Source organism: Macrobrachium nipponense, chromosome 9 (assembly GCF_015104395.2).
Source record: "Macrobrachium nipponense isolate FS-2020 chromosome 9, ASM1510439v2, whole genome shotgun sequence".
Classification (NCBI taxonomy): domain Eukaryota; kingdom Metazoa; phylum Arthropoda; class Malacostraca; order Decapoda; family Palaemonidae; genus Macrobrachium; species Macrobrachium nipponense.
Genome location: NC_061110.1, coordinates 83,863,918 through 83,868,917, shown reverse-complemented (window position 1 = coordinate 83,868,917; position 5,000 = coordinate 83,863,918). Strand labels below are relative to the sequence as shown.

Sequence of the window (5,000 nt, the reverse complement as noted above, 5' to 3'; positions counted from 1 at the left end):
AAGTAAAGCACTTAGAAAAGCTTCTTTCAAATTGAAGAGGGTAGTATAAAGATTTCCATATACTAATATGGATAGTGAGCAAGAGACACTTCAAAGAGTAAAATAAACTAATAGCTATTTCTTTTAGTATTTTATTGATAAAGTGGGGTTATATTATCATCAACTTCAAACATTTAGTTTTAATAAGAGATTGTTTGAAAGTAAGTTAAATCACTCTATTATGCACATAATCTTAAAAGCTTTGATATCTAAAGGAAACCAGAAAGTACTCATTTGAAATTTGTTGGAAATTTTGTATTTTAAGGGATAAATGATATTTATACTTTTCACCTCATAGTCAATCAGTAAAAACAATTAGTAGCTATATAGCAAGAAAATAATTTCCCGTCATAAAAAGTCAGCACTTTGACGGAAAGCAAACAGTATTTAGAACACTGGAAATTGTCATTTGTCATTAAAGACCCAAACAAACTTCCTGGTAAATAATGTTGTGCCTGCTCAGATCTATGATATTAAAAACTAGAAAATTTACAAGTAACTATATCTCTCTTTGATATACTGATCAGGAACTTCATTGTTGCTCGTGGGTGTTCACCGTGGCCACTTGTGGGTGAGTGTCTGCCGATGCAAGTCGGCCTCTTGCTTTTATAGTCGCTTCTTTCCGGAGAAGACCTTCGTTAAGTCTTGTGACATTACGAAAGGAAACCAAAATTTTCGTCCCGATATTCTCTTCATATTGTCATATCGATAATCATTGAGATGACTTGAGTGATATTATAAAATATGAGTTTCTGATGTTTAACCAATGAAATAAAGAAAAAGTAAAATTGTAAAGTGTTAGAAGAAAAGCACTATTTTGTTTATCTTTGAGTCATATATAAATATATATATAATATTTATGCACACACACACACACACACACACACACACACACACACACACACACACATATATAGATATATATATATATATATATATATATATATATATATATACTATATATATATATATCTATATATATATATTGCATAGAAAGTGAGACCTGGAATATGATGTGATGACTATTTTCAACAGTTTATTCCACCGTTACATAAATCATATGTACATCTGGGATTTCTACAAAAAAAAAAAAAAAAATTGAAAAATATTGTAAACTTTGACATAAAATAAAATAAAGGTAAGTTAAAAGTCTGAAGACAAGTAAGTTACTAAAATGCACGATACACAGAAAAACAACAAACTAGATTGCACAATACTTTTAACATAAAAACGCTATTGAAAACGAACTAAGCTGCTGCACAAAAAACAGAACACAACTAGACATACCAACAAAGCAAGGGGAAAGAGAGAGAGAGAGAGAGAGATAAAAAATTTAAAATCAAGAAAAAAACAACTGGGTAGAGCAGGACTGTGTTTAATTGAGTAACTAGCAGTTTAATATTAAGTGTTTCAATTATTTTTTTATCGGTTTGGTTGCTACAATGGCCAATAATACTAAAGTTTTCCTTTTTAATTACCTTCTTACATATTTCAGAATGTTTGCGTATGTTATTGCTTCAGGGTTGGAAATCCTTGTCCCCGTCCGGTAGATTACCCCTATATGGGAGTCGATTCGCACTTTGAGCAGACGTCTAGAAGCTCCGACATAAGTTCCCGAATTACATCTGGGGCACGTGTATTTATAGATTACATGTGACATCATACAGGGTCTTAAGAGGTCTTTAACCGGATTAAAGACCACTCTTTTATGTGCGTTATATGGCTGACACCTTCGCTCTCTTCAAACACGATTTTCACTCCGGGTTATTTTAAGAATTTATTAATTCATGCCACCATAATATTAAGTTTACTCTTGAAAGCCAGCAGAGTAACCAACCACCTTTTTTAGATGTTTTGGTTATGAGAGACAATGATGTTTTTCGTACCTCTGTTTTCAGACAAAAAGCCTTTCACTGGACTGGGTTCGAGTTATTTTAGCGTTACCTTTTACAACTTTAAACTTAACTCCATTTATACATTGGTTCATGAGGCGCTTTCTCTCACCTCAAACTGGAATTTCTTTCATGAGGAGATCCTCTTCCTTTTAGATTACTTTGGTGAAAATTGCTTTCCAGAAGAGGTATTTAAAAAAGTTCCTAATAAAGTACTTAATAAAAACTTTCAAAGATCGCTACGGTCTTTACTGTGTCCAAAATGAAATTCTATGCTAGTTTACCCGACATTCAAGACAATCAATTCGATGAAAGAGTTCACCAAGTTCCTGAGCAAACACTCAGGTGGAGCTCTTGATATTAAGCTCATTCCCAAAAACCCACGAACTATTGGATCTTTACTGTGGTTTAAAGACCGCTTAAGTCCTTGTACGACGTCAAATGTAATCTGTAAATACACGTGCCCCGGATGTAATTCGAGGACTTAAGTCAGCTCAAAATGCAAATCGTCTCCCTTACAGGGTCATCTAAAGGACAGGGACAGAGATTTCCAACCATGAAGCATCTACCATACGAAATCATTCTAAAGTATGTAAAACGGTAATTAAGCATTAAAACTTTAGTGTTATTGGACAAAGTAACAACTAAACTGATTTGTTCATAATGAAACACTTGAGATTAAACTGCTAGTTCCTCAATTAAAATAACAATACTGCTCTACCCAGTTGTTTTTGTCTTGATATTTTTATCATCTCTCTCTCTCTCTCTCTCTCTCTCTCTCTCTCTCTCTCTCTCTCTCTCTCTCTCTCTTCTCTCTCTCTATCTCTCTATCTATCTATCTATCTATCTCTTTCTCTCTCTCCTTCCACTTACTTTGTTTCTATTTGTAGTTCTGTTCCTCGTACCAGCAGGCTAGTTCTTTTTCATTAGCGTTTTTATGTTATTTCAGTTAGTCTTTTGTAAGTTCATAAACATTGTAGTGTTTTACCTTTCTTTTTGTATTATGCAATCTAGTTTCATATTTTACTGTGTATCGTACATTTTAGTATTTTACTCGTCTTCTGACTGTTAACTGACTTTTATTTTATTTTATTTCAGACTATACAATATTTTTTTTTTTTTTAAATCCCAGATGCAAGTATGATTTAGGAAACGTCGGGATAAACTGTTGAAAATAATCATCTCATCGTATTTACCTATGCCCAGAGTCATACACAGACGAATATACACATACAGTCTTTATGGGTACATAATTTAAGCCGTGGTCAGTTGAACCATTTATTCACAGCGAAGATCTCACTTTTAAAACCAACTGCATCGCCAAATCTTTGGTTGACTATCAACTTATAATATTTATTTACTTCCGGGGAGTTCTTAACCAGTTTTTATTGGATTTATCTAGCTTATATACTTAAAAATAAACACCAGATTTTTATGTTTTTTTTTAACTGTCATTCGATGTAGTCATTAAGCAGCAGACCTTCTCGAGAAAATACTGGATTCACCTGGCTTCCTTATTACACTTGCTAAAATTGCTTCTCTTTTAATTTATCTCTCAGCAATAAAAACGAAAACTGGTGCAGCCTTCTCTTACAGCCACAAAAACGCTTTAGAGTTTCACTGACGTGTCCTAAGGACGCACAATGGAAATTAAAAAGTTAAAAGTCAAGAGTCGCAAAGAAAACACATAAACAACTTATAGAGGCAGAAAACGCTTGTCAATTTATCAAATAGGGTATTGAGGAGGTAGGTATAGGAAAATGATTCAGGAATATTAGCTAAGAGGTGGAACAGGTATTTTATGAAAACACTAGGAAGGAAATGTACTTCTAAAGGATCCAATGACAGAAAATGAGTTATATAATGGTTATTGACGGTAATAACAATGTATGTATATATATATATATATATATATATATATATATATATATATATATAATATATATATATATATATATATATATATATATATATATATATATATATATATATATATATATTATATATATATATAATATAAATATATATATATATATATATATATATATATATATATATGCATGCGTGAGTGTGCGCTTTAATTGTATAGTTCTTACATATATTGCAAAATTACAAACGTTTTTCGCATAACACCATCGATAGTCTATTTCCCTTTTATTTCTAGGGAGGTTGTCATATCTACCTAGTGACACTTGTTAGATGTTGCTAGTGCTTTTTGGTGGCACCTAATTCAAGCGAGATTTTGACCTGAGTTATCGAACTCCGTAATTAACACATCTGACCTCTGTTCCTTTTCATCCTTGGTGTAGAAGATTTTACGCATAAAAAATAAGGTCATTCTCATGTTTTGTATGAGATCTTCCAATACATTATGAATGCGCATAATAAAGTAATTAATGTAATATCATATCAATCATTGTAATGTTATCATAAATGTAAGGCAACAAACCTCACCAAGTGAGTCATCGTCAATGCAAACATTATAGTAAAATGGGAAAGGAAGACAATTAATGATAAAACTCAATATAAAAAGCATTGAAATAAAAACCAAACATATTGTGCAGTTTTTTAATTCAATCATTCACTTTAAATAAAACACTTCTAAATTAGCAACAACAGAAAATCCACATTTATGCTCCACTGAGACCAGCAGTCAAGTTCTCCTTAACCTGAGTAATAGGAAGGGTAGCTGTAGTATGGGCCAGGATAGCCATAGTAGCCATAGTTATTGGAAGGTTCTGTGTAAGGGTAAGGCTAAGGGTAAGGCTCAGCATAAGCGTAAGGATCGGCAGACCTCTTTCCGTGATGGTGAGGATGAGAATGATAGACAGGGTAGTATCCATTGAAGGGAGAAGCCTCAGCCTCTGGTTCTGGCTTGGCTGATCTCTTGTGAGGGTAGTGATTGTAACCATAGGGTCTTGGGTAGTAAGGGTAGTAGTTGCGATACCCATGGTCTGGCTCTGCATCTCGCTTTTCAATCGCAGCAGCGCAAGCAGAAGCCGCCAGCAGCACAATTACCTGGAAATTATGTAAAGCACTTAGAAAAGCTTCTTTCAAATTGAAGAGGGT

At 33.2% G+C, this 5,000-nt stretch overlaps 1 protein-coding gene across 1 annotated transcript in view; it reads right to left on the bottom strand.

Moving 5' to 3' along the window:
- LOC135218270 (uncharacterized histidine-rich protein DDB_G0274557-like) overlaps positions 1-5,000 on the bottom strand; it is a 60,881-nt gene that overhangs the window by 468 nt on the left and 55,413 nt on the right. The gene's annotated exons all lie outside the window — the stretch shown is intronic.